At 35.7% G+C, this 14846-nt stretch overlaps 1 long non-coding RNA gene across 9 annotated transcripts; it reads right to left on the reverse strand.

Annotated features, from left to right (window-relative positions):
• Positions 1 to 3197: 3197 nt before the first annotated feature.
• LOC107830149 (uncharacterized) lies at positions 3198 to 6400 on the reverse strand. Of its 9 annotated transcripts, XR_012696594.1 has the most exons (7): positions 6219 to 6400; positions 4457 to 6064; positions 4087 to 4363; positions 3939 to 3985; positions 3722 to 3871; positions 3567 to 3645; positions 3198 to 3467 (listed from the first exon to the last, which is right to left on the reverse strand). It is a non-coding gene; the product is annotated as an uncharacterized LOC107830149 (long non-coding RNA). The 9 variants fall into 9 exon arrangements; XR_012696590.1 differs by having other exon boundaries at positions 3722 to 3985; positions 6219 to 6399; XR_012696589.1 differs by having other exon boundaries at positions 3939 to 4363; positions 6219 to 6399.
• Positions 6401 to 14846: the final 8446 nt, after the last annotated feature.

The raw sequence follows: 14846 nt of genomic DNA on the forward strand, positions 1-14846 counted from the left end.
TCCAAAGTTTTACCTTCCGATACCTCGATACCCAAAGTTCAAAAAAATCAAATAAGGTTTTTCTTTGGAAATCTATCCCGCACACTTTTGCAATTTTAGCGACCACATGAGTTTTGTTAGAAGTGTAGCAACTCAATCAGTAGAAGATGTAATCAAAATTTTCATTTACAAACCGAAGAAAGATCTTCCAGTGCTTTATTCCAGAACCAACTAATATTTCTCAATAAATACTGACAAAGAGGAAGCAATAGCAGGCTAGCTAACTAAAAGCAAAGCTGGCATACACATAACAGGCTGGCTAACTGAAAGCAAAGCAGGCAAAGAAAAAAACTTGTGATCTAGCAAACAATTGGTGATTCCTTACACTTATTGTGTTTATTTCTTATTTCATTTCTTTCTTAGACTTAGCATGAACACTATTCCCCTTCTTCTCCCAAACATTCGTAAAATTTCAATCATCAAAATACAACGAAATCCACAAAACTCATTTCCCTTCTCATCACCCTTTTCATAATAACAACATTTGTTTCAACCCCATCAAACATTCTTGGTAGAAAAGTTGGGGCAAGAACTCTTATCAAGGATGGGAAAACAAATAAAAAAGTTCAAGACTTGCAAGCAGATATTGTAAGAGGATAATATTGAATTGTTGAACTTTGCTAAGGCTGTAGAAGCCGAAACACAGGTTGTTTCTAGTATCAAACATTACCTTAAAATCTCCGTAACTGTTTCCTCGGCTATTCCGAAAATGTTTGATGCTGTATTGGTGATAAAACATTGGCAAGAAAGTCAGTGAACCAAGTTTCCTAAGCAAAGACCTTCGATTAACCGATGGCGTCAAAAGTGACAACAAAATCTGAAGATGAAGCAGAGGCAGAAAGAGGATGAGCAGAGGGAAACGGAAGCAGATTAATCGCTGTGAGATAGAAAGAAACTGAAGATGAAGCAGAGAAAGAAAGAGGATGAACAGAGGGAGGGATTAGTCGCTGGCAGTGAGAGCCCCTAAATCGCACCACCCGTCAAAGTTACCCTACGCGTGTTAGCTGTTAGCAAAATTTACGAAAAGACTAAAGTAGCCCTTGGGAAGCAGGCATGACGACCCTGACATACTTCCAACCGGCTTCTATATGGGATCAGCCCGGGCTTGCCCGGGCCCAACACTTTGGATTAGAGTGTGAGCAATTGAGAAAGTCAGATCATATCTATCAAAGACAATGTATAATAGCGTCACAAATTCATCAAACTCAACCATATACTTCTTATAGCTAAAGAGTGCCATTGGGAAAGAGTTCATTTATATGCAAGTGACTTGTATGATAGACGAAGCTTCTTATTTATTGGTAACTTATACGAAAAATAGTCAAATTGCTAAACGTATTAAAGCTTTTACACCACTGGAAGAAATACAAATTATTTTCAAATTTTAAATAGTTTTAAGTTGATTAGAGCAAATTATTGAAAACATGAAAAAGAATCTCTGCCACAGCTGCACTATTAGTTGCCTCAAGAGAGTGAAAAGAAGAAACTTCATTCTTTCTCATTTTCTTTCGTAGACTTTTCAACTGCTAACTCAGGAATTAACTTTTAACAATTATGCCAAAAAATAGGACAAATTCAGCAATACAATCTGGAGGTTCATACAAGACATACCAACCATTTCGAGTGGCGTTTAAGTTTATCTTCTAGTGTTAACCATTTATTAACTTTCGTGTGTCAACTGTCCTCATATAAGAACGGTAAAGACAGTTACTGAGCAACTCTAGTACTCCAGTAATAAAAGACGTGACCTTATTGTTATTCAGTGAAAGTCCGCTCTAGCAAAGAGTAGTAACCATACCATCAAAACTAAAAATTGACAAACTATATATCAATGACTTTATTAATAATACACAACTTTAACAAAATAATCACAGCAACTCAATTTTCCCTTTTGGTCTTGGAATAACATGCATTCTAGAGTTTTATTGTGAAAAACTTATGAGTGCATAAGCTACAAATGTTGTGCATTACCACTAAGCCTCAGATGACATATGAAGATATAATGAAAAGATAAAAATGTAATACTGAAATAAGGATTGCCTAAGGAAACAGACAACAGGGTAAACTTTTGGTGTTCTACCAAGAAGAAACTTAGAAAGAAAAAATTAGTAATCAAAGGCATAACAAGATCCAATAGTGGTCAAGATGCCATTGTGAGGTACGCAAAGGAGGGCTGAAACATAGGAAAAATCAGCAATGGTGCGAATGCCATAGTAGAAGTGGTGAAAGAAGAGAAATACATCAGAAGAATATAACTGGTAAATGAGAAAAATGTGCTACCAGTAATCCAAAAATAGATAACAACGGGATATGGTCAACTACCATATCTAGACATCAGAGATAACATAATTTATATTTTCACAGAGAATCTTATTGTTGCACCAATTGGAGTTATGATTCTTTACATTGTAAGCACGGAGAGCTTCCTGAAATTAGGACAAAGGACAATAAGTATTTCTTGAAGCTATCTCTTTATCGAATTAAGTCATTTCAAGATTCCTAAGTAAGTTCAAGTGGATTAGCTTAATCCCTTCGTAGCATAATGCTAAATTTATCACGAATTGGCGGGGAATAGAGCAAGTTGTTCTTCCTCGTACAAGTCTCATTCTTTGGTTAATTTTCTCGTTCATGTGAAGCAAAAGTTTCAATTTCTCCATAGTAGTACCTTCGTTGACTTTGGGTTCACTAATGACTAAATTGATCATGTATATAGCTAAATCTTTGTTACTTTACTGACCAAGCAGTCCATAAAAGGGAAGACAAGAAAAACGTAATCGATGATGATGTAAACTATTTGGGAAAAATAGGTCAATAAGAAGATCAGAAGATAATAAGGCACCTGTGGAATACCAGTAACAACAAAATGTAATTCTTTTAATGAAAGCCAACTCTTCTCCTGACCCTATTAGATTTGCTATTATGTTAACGTGTGTGAATGTGCAATAACTAACAAAAGTGTTCATCACAATAAGCCAATTTTCCCAATCATTCTTGAAAATGACTACATTCTAGAGCTTCATTATATAAAACTTAGATTTAGAGGTTTGTTGAATGCGGTGCATTACCACTAAAGTTGAAAAGATTGTGCCAAAAAAAAAAAGAAATTGAAGCACACTGCTTTGATGCAAATACCCAAAAATCTTCAAAACACAGAGTCGTAAGAACAAAGAACACTAAAAATAATTTTTATATACGAATCCTCATAATAAAATTTATTGAACTATTATCCATATTGTATAAAAGATACATTGTGTGGCAGTTCTCGGCATTTTATTTTGTAATTTAGTGAACTCATAGTGGAGGTTTGCGTAGCAATAGCTGAAACAGGTAATATTTTATCGTCAACAGCTACAAGATTAAGTGATGAAGCTGACTCTGCTGAACTCTTCATTGTGTATTCGATTAGCATTAGTTTGTTCTCATTTATCCTGTAATTCGCACAGGAAATGTCAGACAATTATTTTTCCACAGAAGAAATAACAACTAAATAATAATGTGGTACATTTTAAGCACAATTTATATTGTACCAATTCCGTAATTCAGTTGCTTGCACATATAGGGGATTGATTAAGATTGTTGAGTTGTATCTTGTTGCGAAACGGGTAACTGCGCATGAAAATTTTGTTAATAACCAATGCAAAACAATAATCCATATGTAGGAACATGAGTTGCATGAACTTACCACCCTGATATTTTGTGGTACCTATCCGCTTCGCGAGAATAATAGGATATTCTTGTAGTTGCCTCACTTGTCTCAGTAACTCAGCTCCTTCATTGCTTGCCAAGTCTTCCCATATAGTGAAGAAGAGAGGTGAAGAAGAGAGGTTTCTTCCTGTACATGTACTTTTATAAGTGTGAGCTAGAGATTTTGTTATGTAACAGAAGATTAAATGACTCACATTTTGTCTATAACTATGGCCTCTTGAAATCTCTTACTCTAATAGATCTATTGTTATAAACAAAAAACAAATGTACGTAAAACCAATATACTTGCATGAGTTTCAAGCAATTAAGCTATTTTAAGGCATAGGGTAATTTGAAACATACCAACTTCAACACCGGAAGGCTGTTGTGCAACGTCGGCGAATGAAATCGTACTCAGTCTTAACGGAGGAGGTAACAGTGCCTCATTTTCATTATTTTTTTAGATAGACTCCACAATAGTAAATCTGTCAACGATCCACTCAAATTGGCCTATATGTAGTGAATAAGGTTGCGGATTTCTAACCTTGGCAGTTGAAATCAGATATGTTTCAAAAAGTTCGAACAAGTTATCACATCTTCTAATATCGTCACCATAAAGTATCACACAAACTTGTTCCTCCTACAATATTATTAAGAATGATGACTAAGTAATTATTGGAAGAGTACAAGTGAAAAGAAGTTATATTACAACTTTAGTTGTAACTTGACTTACGTTTACATCCTGGACAATTATTGTCTGAAAATGAACTCGCTGATCTCTACTGTCTCGTGGCCGAAATTTGTCTACAGCCTGGACTTTGCAAGTCCATTCTGTAGTTAGTGGTGTAATTTCATACTAAGTCTTTGTTCCATTTTATTAATATAACCTGCATATTGGTAACTGTAAAATTACAAGAACAAACCATCCCACATTACAAATATGAGGCAACAAATATACGTAAGATACACTTGACATTTTTTGCAACAATTAGGAATTTCTAGTAAAAGTTGGATTTGGATTTTGTAATCACTACATTTCTGAGTGTTGGAACTCCCTGCGTCAAGAAAGAATTGAAAACTTTGTTAAAGATATTCAAGAAATTTTGGTAATACGGAGAAAAGGCAGATCTTAATACGATTGGCATGATAAGTGAAATTCATAGGCCAAAATCCTTTGAAGTTAGGCAAATATACAAACTTAAATCACGGTTCCTTTCACTCTACTTTCAGATTCAATTCAAACAGACATGAAAAAAAGAATGTGCATCAAGTCCTTCACTATCGATTCCTTTATTTTATTTATTTTTGTCAAAATGGGATTTAAGAACGAACTCAAAGAACTGATTCGTTTATTTTATTGAAGTTAATTCTGCCGGCAGTTAAGCATATCATCCAGATTCCTTAAAGTAATGCAAAGTTATTTAGAATGATTCTGACCTAAAATGCCTCGGATTATATCCCTTCTTGAACAGAAGAAGGGAAACTCTTGTATTTGAATATTTTCTCTGTCAACATTACAGTTCCTCCAATGAAATCTAAGTTCGATTCCTTTAGGAAAAAGTAAAACTAAAATGGCTTGAAGTGAAGAAGTTTCAAATTTTTCATGAACTTCCTTACCGCTGGACTATTATATATAGTTGCCTGAAAGGTTTATTCAAACTTATGTATTCCTGTAGCTTATAAAGAGAACAACATAGGCTATACTTTTATTGGTTTTAGAAAAGCTATGTGGAAGTTTCCTTCTAGTGACTTCATACTAACTCTTCTTTCTCAAAATTGACTAAATATATCACTGATTGTATGATTTCCTTTATCAGAAGCAGTCAGTTTCTATTTTTCTTCTTTTGCGTGCGTGCGTGTGTCCGCGTCTTTATTTGTTTCGATTGTAATTGGTTCCATAATTGAAGCCTGTATATTATTTTCACTTATGCAGTGTATTAAAAACAATTATATACAATCTCTAGTAGCCGTTTCACCATTGTCATAAGGGCATTAGCACAGAATTTAAGTGTAATTGAAGTTTTGAACAGGAAAAAACACAATAAAGTTGAAAGAGGAATTTTATCAAACACTTACAGGACAAAGAGAGTAAACAACTGCAGCACCACAGGTTTAGGTCAAACAAAAATCAACAAGAACCCAACCCTACTACGCATAATATCCATTAAGAAAACCAAATTTTGATTAACAGAGCAAAATACAATATTCAACTAAAAATAATCATAAAGAATACAAATGAGGTGGCAAAGAAGGTCTTACAGTGAGAAGGAGTTAACTTTGGGGTTTAAGCTACAGGTAGCTTTTTCTTGCTATAAACACTGTCTCTTCACAATGATACAGCCTATAAAAAAACCCACAAACAAAATATTGATATTCCATTTCAGTTTTTGGCCCTAGAAAACTTTGAAATTACACTGACAGAGACAGAAAATCGAAGATTTCAGAAGTGTTTCAATCTGTGAGGTGGAACAGATATCCCTAATTTAAACACCTACCAATTTTAATCAAATACCAGTGAGTAAAGAAGAACGGCGGAGAAATTCTCGTGTTGTTACTGAGAAATCCAGCAAAAGCTCACGGAGAAAATCCATAGAAGATACAGAAGAAGAGAGATGATGGGAGTAAAATCCGATGAAATTTCGTAGAAAACATCGAGATGTATCTGTAGATGCATTCTCATCTCATATGCAGCTTACTCAGCAAAGTTCAGCACACGTGTAAGCGCAGGGGAAAATAGAAGGTATGTGAAAATACCTAAATACCCTTTAGCAGCAAGCAGACATTTCAGCTGCTTCTCTCGCTCTTCTATATATTAGTAAAGTATATGTGTGTTTTCTGCCTTTGTTTAAAAAATAAAAATAGAAAACACAAAAATAAAGAGCAATTATGTCACGATTATTGGATAAGAACAACAGAACTTAAAAGACTAAAATTGCGTATAATAATATTTTTCTGCATATCAAAAAACAATAGCTTAGTCTGCGAGAGAAGAAAAAGAAAGATAAAAATGGTTAACATTGCGTATATAGATTACTTTATCATAAAATTTATAAAAACTTTACAAATCACAGTTGTCGTTATCATGTATCTCTAATATTCACTTATTCAGTTGCAAAATTAGAGTACAAAATCTTTCATAATTAATAAAAAAAAATTAAAGAAGAATACAAGTAACCCGATTATACCAGTAATTCCGTCATGGTTTGGTAGGGTTTGACCTTGTGCTGCAGATGTAGTACCGACTTTGAAGCTGCTTATTTCATTATTAAAAAATAACCTTAATCTTGTTCAAAAAGCATATACAAACCTGTAGATAGAATATGCAGCCCAAATATAGGGCTTGAAGCTTTTAAGGAGGAAAAAAAGGATGAGAATGAAGGGAAAGTATTAATTCTCCACTATCGCACATTCAAGGATTATGAACGTTTATTTCCGTTTCAAAATTTTCAAGTCCCTTTATTATTAATGATGAATGCAACGTCTCTCGGTTACCTCACTATTATAACCCTTCATTGCCTTCCTTGATTACAATAATAATAGAAAATAAAAAAAGAACCAAACAATGAGAGAAAAAGGCAAAAAAAAAAAATGAGAAAAAAAATAAATAGCAATCCTAGTCTACGAGAGGTGTTAAGTCATCACTTTTATTCCCTCCTTTATATATATATATATATATATATATATATACACAAGAATTGTGCAAGATATTGACCTGAGTATATCCCGTCGTTAGGTGGGATCTAGTTTCTTTATAGCCAGCCCTTATGTTTCAATTTGCATGATATTCTATTTTGAGTTTATAAATTATTAACATAATTATGATGTAAATATAAAATGAAATTATTAGGTATATATATCCATAGGGTGTCAATTGGACTCTATCAGCCATCGCTGAGTTTAAGGTAAGCTCAAACTTGCACACACATAATCTGTCTGTTTTCTGGCAAAAAATTGCTCAAAGATGACACTAATACTCAAAAGTTTAAGACGCACTTAATTTTAGGGCCACTCGTATATTATCACCTGAGCGAACCTACTTATGCCTGTTTCAACTTTACCTGTGATTCACTCAAAGCTCAACGAATTAGTAACTATTAACCCAGTTTAGACTTAATTCAGAAACTCTTTACTAGATAGTAATTAATGATAATTTCGAGCACCAACCAACTTTTGAATTTTCACATGAATTTGAAAAGTGAGGGGAAAAAGGGAAAAGAAGTTTCGTCCCACGCTATTCAAGTCATAGAAACTTATAGAATTTCGGCCTATTAGTAAGAAAGTTATCCAGGGATTCCTGGATAATCATCTCACATCCGATGTGAGATAAATATTATCGAAATTTTGTTATAAAATATATAACGATATTAGTTATACTCATAACCAAATATCGAATAAATATAATTTTAAATCTTATACCGAGCCAATGATTTCTTAAGGTTTTGAGTTAGATTGTTCAAAATTATGCTAAAAATACATTCATATTCATGTATGTTACAATTAACTATATATGTTATTCCTGATATTTAGGGATAACAACAATTCAAGTTATGAATTTGCAGGTCGCGGATATCGCAATTGTGATGATACGTTCGCAAATGCGAACTTACAATTGCGGAAAATGCTTCGCAATTGCGAAGTATGCCCAACTCTGCCTTCTTCGCAAATGCGAACTGTTGTTCGTAAATGCGATACCTGCTAAGGTCGCAATTGCGACATAAGCTTCACAATTGCGAAGATTCCCTTCCCAGCCAGTCTTTGCAAATGCGATGGGTTTATCACAATTGCGAAGCCTGCAGATCTGAAAAATACCAGCAGTTTTCCTAAGTTAAATTTCACTCTGTGGCCTATCCAAAGCTCACCCGAGCCCTCGGGCTCCAAACCAAACATGTACACCAACTTAAAAACATCATACGGACTTGCTCGTGCAATCAAATCCTTAAAATAACATCAATAACCATGAATTTACCACCAAAATCAAAGAAAATCTCATGAACTTTCAAAGTTCCAAATTTTACAACTAAAGTTCCGAATCACGTCATTTCAAGTCTGTTTCTTACCTTACAGGCTCAACTTAAATCATATATAAGACCTGTACCGGGGTCCAGAACCAAAATACGGGCCCAATACTAATGGTTTCAAACATAAATTCTTTTCTTTATTTCATAGATAATTCAGCAAAATAATTTCTTTCAAAAATTGATTTCTAAGGCTTGGGACCTCGGAATTCATTTCCGGGCATATGCCCAAGCCCCATATTTTACTGCGGACCTCCCGGGATCATCGGAACACGGATCCAGCTCCGTTTGCTCAAAATATTGACAAAAGTCAACCATAATCAAATTTTAACTTTAAAAATCTCTACTTCTCATATTTTCGCATAAAAGGCTTTCCGGATATAGGTCCGAACCACGCACGCAAATCAAGGTGAGGTAACAAGGAGGTTTTAAGGCCTCAGAATACAGGATTTATTTCTAAAACAAGTGATGACCTTTCGGGTCATCACAAAGATCAACTAATCTTTATCCCATAAAGACGATCACATAAATATTGATCTAACCAGATTACTAATGTCCATATTAATAATCCTACGATCATGAACAAATTTAAATTAAATTATAAGAAACTTTACTCTTATTATCGTGATTTCCATCACGATAACCTGTCTTAAAATTTAATCAAGGACCTTATCAAATAAATCAAACAATTAATAATAATGATAAAAGAATATCAAATGCCATATATATTTTATATATCAAATAACGTTCACAAAAATATATTCAAATCATCAAATATGATATTGGATCTAGGACATATCTACTATATTCCTAACAACTTATGCCTAAAGCATGTATTAATAGCATCATCAAACTTATAATTACATCTCATACACAGTGATATTGTACTTCGAACAACCTAAGCTATGAGAAAGTTTTCAATAATCTTAATGTGCTGAAAAGAAATGCTGAGGTTAAAAGTTCCGGCAATAATCTGTAAATTTCGACAATAGTTTCTAGGTTCTGGCCACAATTAATTTATTTTGTTGGTTGATTTTTGGGTTAAAAGGAGGTTCCTTTCCCATTCAAAAGATGAAGGGGTATTGTTTCCCTACGCTAAAAGGTTAAGGGGTGAAGTGGAATTTACTCTAAAAATATTATATTTGTGCTCCTCACATAAGATATATCATTATCTATCCTTGTTTTACCATAATGTTTAACTTCTTTTTATTCGAAGATATTAAAAATATATCATTATCATCCGTCATCCGAGAGTAATATATCACGAGTAAATTGCATCAAAAACTTAGTGCAAACCATAAGTTAATATAGTTATATAGACACATTTCTAAAAATTCAATGAGGGTTATTAATTTATAGAAAAATATAATTCAAGGGAGTTTCTAAGATACAAGATAGTTTAAGTTAGTAACTAACAAAAAAAATAGTTTAAGAGGGATTTTACGCTGAGTTAAATAGCTACGTGTAGTGTCACATGTCAAAACTTTGAGTTAATTAGGAGCGTGTACTAAATTCACATCTAGAATTTAACGAAAGGGTTTTTAATATATAGGAGAATACAATATAAGGGATTTTGAGGATACCGAATAGTTTAAGTAATTGACAAAAACGTGATAGTTTAGGGAATTTTAGAGTATTCTAAATGATTAATGTTAGCATAGAGTAATTGCAATTCTAACCTCAATCGACCTTCAAATCATCAAATCTTACTTTCCAAAATCATAGTGAAAAATCCTCAAATTTCATCTTAAATTCCTATAAACTAGGTGTAATAATCTGTGGGTAATCAGTTTCTATCATCAAAATTAAATAAAATTTACTTACCACTTTAATTGTAGTGAAAAGTCTTCCAAAGGATTGCATCCAACCGATCTCCACAACTCCAAATAGTTAAAAAAATGACCAAATCCTTCGAAATATAAGGTTTGTCCAATGATTCCGCATTTGCGGTCACTTAACCTCATATACGGTGCCGCTTCTGTTGTCAACTCATCGCATATGCGATTCTCTTCTCAGCGCTGACCTTCCGCTTTTGCGGCTCAACATGCGCTTCCGCTTTTGCTGACAATTCACTGCACATGCGGTCCCTGCTCGACCATCCCAAATCTGCTTATGCGAAGGAATCTCCGCTTATGCACTTGCGCATCAACGCTCCCTTATCAGCACTTGCGGACCCAACCTTCCCCAGCCAATCAATGCATCTGTGGCCAACCAGCCGCTTCTACGGCCTCGCACCTGTGGGCCAACCATCGCAGGTGCGGAAGCGCCAGAACTTAGGAAACTTCAGTATTGCAGCCAAGTCTCAAAATGGTCCGCAGTTAATCTGAAATAACCCCCCTCCACCCCCCACCCCCTTCGATCCCATCCAATCACACCAACCAACCTTAAAACATAATACGACCTGTTTGAGACCTTAAATCACCCAAACAATATCAAAACTATGAATCACACCACAATTCAAGCCTAAGGAACTAATAAATTTTTAACTTTTAAAACTCTTGCCGAACTATATCAAATCAATTGGTAATAACCTCAAATTTTGTATGCAAGTCCAAAATAACATAACAGATCTATTCCAACTCCCGAAACCATAATCTGATCCCGATATCAACAAAGTTAACCCTCGGTCAAACCTATCAACCTTCCAAACCTTCAACCTACCAACCTTTGCTAATCCATGCCAAAATGACCTAGGAACTTTTAAATTCAAATCTGGACATACACCTAAGTGCAAAATTACCATTCCAACCTAACGAAATACATAAAAAGTCAAATTTGGTCAACTTTTCCAACTTAAAGCTTCTAAAATAAGAATCCTTCTTCCAAATCAATTCCCAACTACTCAAAAATCAAAACCGACCATACACGCAAGTCATAATACATCATATGAAGCTACTCAAGGTCTCGAACCACCAAACGAAAATATAAATGATCAAAATGACCTGTCAGGTAGTTACAACTTGTTGTGCCACATAACCCCTTAAACTATTTGGTCCCCCAAAATCCTTCCAATCTATTTTTCCCTATATATTAAAAATTTATTGATTATCTGGCAAAATATGTTAGATGACTCACAAAAGGCATGTGGTCAATGAAAATAGCCATTAAAATGACCTGACCCGTGTATGTATGTGTGTGTGTATATATGTTATAGGTTTTTCTTCTGATCTCCATATTGGTTCCCTCTTAAAAAAAATTCTTCCTCTCTGGTTTTCTCTGTAATTATTTATTCTTTTTCTTATTTTAGTTATCTTGTATTGCTTACCCATATTATTGAAAGAACATCCATATATTTTTATTAAACCTATCCTTATAGAGAATAAAATTAAATCGATTGAACCTTGTTTATGTAATATAAAATTAGATAATATAGTTGCTGGCCAATTGGTTTCTTGTTTGTTAGAATACCACAAACATTTCTTTTGCTGCACGTTGTTCTCTGTATATGGTCGTTATGCCATCCTTTGTTGGAAATTTAATCATCTGGTGCATGGCTGATGGTACTGCCCTCATGCTGTGTATCCACGGTCTGTCAAGCAATGCATTATATCTTATGTCTCCACTGATGACTTGAAACTTTGTGTTCTGAACCGTGCCAGACGTGTCGACTGGGATGATGATTTATCCTTTTGTTACTTCGCCGGTCATGCTGAAGCAGTGGAAGACCCGGGAGACGGGTATGATCTGGTCGAGTAACCCGAACTGCTCTACTACTCCTGACCTGATCACGTTGGCCGAGCTGCCTGGATCCACGAGCACACGTTTAACTCGTACGCTATTCAAAAGGAATGAGATTACCAGTGCGTCGTATTGTGGTTCTGTCAAGGTCTCGAGATCTTTTTCGTAGAATGCGAGGGTGTCTTCGGCCATGCGATCTCGGATTGGCCCTTCTGTTGCGGCGGATATTTTTGTCCGCTTTATCATGGGCCCTTGGGGGATGTCGGCTCCTCCAATAATCATATGAACGTCGTGCTGAGGGACCTCTTTTTGTGCCCAGGCTTGAACAGGCACAACACTTTCTCCCCGGTCTTCCAGGTAGTTGTTTTCACCTCTGTCTGATGAGTTAGGCATTTCAACTTGAAATTTGAAGATCTTGAACAAGAAAAAGCATGAAAGATAGCTTGCGTTATGTAGTAAAACCAGTAAGAAAATAATAACTATTATTTTTAGCCCCACGGTGGGCGCCAAACTATTTACCATAAAAATGGTAATAACAATTCAATTTGTAGATGAGACTCTAAGAATATGTGATCTATTTTTATGCTAGTTTGTTGAGCAGTTGATGCTGGATGTATGAGATCTAAAGACGAAATGGAGTTAAGGAGGGAGCTACAATCAAACCAATAGGCTAGCTACTCGAGGCCTGAGGCTTGTCGATTCCGGGCCTCGAGGTCGATCCCGGGGCTCGATTACGAGCGAGCAAATGCAATCGAAGTAGGGCCAACAACTACGAAATAATCAACGAAGGTTCTTTATGGCCAATGATAGTCAATAAATGATGAACAAATATGAAGATAATAAATTAAAGCAATAATATCAACAGAGTGTGTGAGAGAGCAAAGAGAATGTTCTTCTATGTTTCTTATGGAGCGGACGGAGCAAAAGGATTTACAAAAATGGTAGGAATGTCCCTTATATAGGAGGATAATCATAACATAGCACAAAATACATTAACTACTCGGATACGGGGATGTGACGACTAGATATGATGTTTTGACACCCTACATTGGGTTTAGAATAGCCCGCTAGGCTCTGCCAGTCTTAGCTAAGAGTCTTGGGAACTTCCCTCTTTTCTAATGTAGCCGTTGGTCTGCACTGCCCTGAGATCGGGCCCCGATGACCCTTGACAGTGAGTCTCGACCTCGGTCTCGAACCTCGAGAAGCACGTTCACGGGGCACCATAATGACGAGAAAATTGGACACCCCCGATTTTACCATACACACATATATAGTGGGTGAGAAGGTTTTGCTCAGAGTTTCGCCCACGAAGGGCGTGATGAGGTTCGGGAAGAAGGGCAAGTTGAGCCCTCGGTATATTGGTCCTTTTGAGGTGCTTAAGAGAGTGGAAAAGGTGGCTTAAAGACTTGCATTGCCACCTAGTTTGTCAGGTGTTCACCTAGTGTTTCATGTTTCTTTACTCCGAAAGTATTATGGTGATTCGTCACATATTTTGGACTTTAGCACAGTATAACTAGATGGGGATCTGACTTATGATGTGGAGCCGATGGCCATTTGGGACCAACAGGTTTGAAAGTTAAGGTCGAAGAATATAACATCAGTGAAGGTTCATTAAAGAGGTCATCCGATCGAGGAGACTACTTGGGAGACCAAGCGAGAGATACGGAATAGATATCCACACCTATTTGAAACTCCAGGTATAATTATAGACCTGTTCGAGGAAGAACGTATGTTTAATAAGGGAAAATGTAGCAACCCAGTCGGTCATTTTGTGTATTGTAGCACCACTCCCCTATTTATTTCTTCTTCTATATTCATCCGTGGTTATGTGAATTGTTGGGATGGTTGGGTTGGTTTCGAGAAGGTCTTGGAGTGAATTGGGACACTTAGTCTCAAGGTTGAAGGCTTAAGTTGAAAGAGTTGACTGGTGTTTGATTTTTTTGTAGACAAATCCGAAATGGTGTGTTGATGGTTCCAATAGCTTCGTATGGTGATTTTGGACTTAGGCGTATGTTCGGATGCTGATTTGGAGGCCCGTAGGTTGATTTGATGTTTTTTGGTGAATGTTGGAAAGTTGAAGGTTTGGAAGGTTGAGAGGTTTGACCGAGAGTTGACTTTATTGATATCGGTGTTTGATTTTGGTTCCAGAAGTTGGAATATAGGTCTGTAGTGTGATTTGACACTTTCATGCAAAACTTTAGGTCATTCAGAGTTGATTTGATATGGTTCGACATGAGTTTTGGAAGTTAAAAGTTCATTAGTTCATTTGGCTTGAATTGGGGTGTGATTTGTGGTTTAGTATTGTTTGATGTGATTTGAGGCTTTGAGTAAGTTCGTATAGTTTTTTAGGACTCTCACATGAGGCTTTGAGTAAGTTCGTATAGTTTTTTAGGACTTGTTGGTATGTTTGGATAGGGTCCCGGAAGTCTC

The sequence above is a fragment of the Nicotiana tabacum genome, chromosome 11 (assembly GCF_000715075.1).
Source record: "Nicotiana tabacum cultivar K326 chromosome 11, ASM71507v2, whole genome shotgun sequence".
NCBI classification, from domain to species: domain Eukaryota; kingdom Viridiplantae; phylum Streptophyta; class Magnoliopsida; order Solanales; family Solanaceae; genus Nicotiana; species Nicotiana tabacum.